Source organism: Pteropus vampyrus, unplaced genomic scaffold (genome assembly GCF_000151845.1).
Source record: "Pteropus vampyrus isolate Shadow unplaced genomic scaffold, Pvam_2.0 Scaffold475, whole genome shotgun sequence".
NCBI lineage: Eukaryota > Metazoa > Chordata > Mammalia > Chiroptera > Pteropodidae > Pteropus > Pteropus vampyrus.
The window spans coordinates 187,142-187,728 of record NW_011889256.1 but is presented as its reverse complement, the minus strand read 5'-3'; the positions used below and the strand labels follow the sequence as shown (position 1 = coordinate 187,728).

The window sequence follows — 587 nt, the reverse complement described above, 5'->3', positions numbered from 1 at the left end:
ATCTATATTCTACCTAAGAGAACATGAAAATATAATATTTTGTAGGAAACATTACATCTGAAACAAAAAAAAAGTACAGAAGAAAATGCTTCCTCTAGTTTGCTTTCTATTAGATCAAAAGTACCAAAACTTTTATTCCTTACATTCAACGCCCTTTTAGTTTAAAATGTCTTCACTTTTATAGACCTAAAGATTTAATTAAAAAAATACTGAGTAAAAGAATAAATGCTAGTCTATGGCCACGCCACCCTGAACGTGCCCGATCCCATCTGATCTCGGAAGCTAAGCAGGGTCGGGCCTGGTTAGGACTTGGATGCGAGGCCACCTAGGAAGACCAGGTGCTGTAGACATAGAAAATAATATAAATAAATAAGTAAGTAAGTAAATAAGGGATATTGTAAACTGACAAGGCCCTTGCAATCTGTGAGGGCTACCAAGGGTTGCTTCATCTAAAAAAATAATAATAATAAATTTAAAAAAAAAAAGAATAAATGTTCAACAAGAGCTCTTGAAACTAATTGACATGTTGTATGTAATGATCCACAAACACAGAGAGCTCAATTAGATTGTGCTTACAGGCACAGTTA

General features: G+C 34.1%; 1 pseudogene; it reads left to right on the top strand.

The window, feature by feature from the left end:
* The first annotated feature begins 231 nt into the window (after positions 1-231).
* Positions 232-350, top strand: LOC111732626 (annotated as a pseudogene).
* The last annotated feature ends 237 nt before the right edge of the window (positions 351-587 follow it).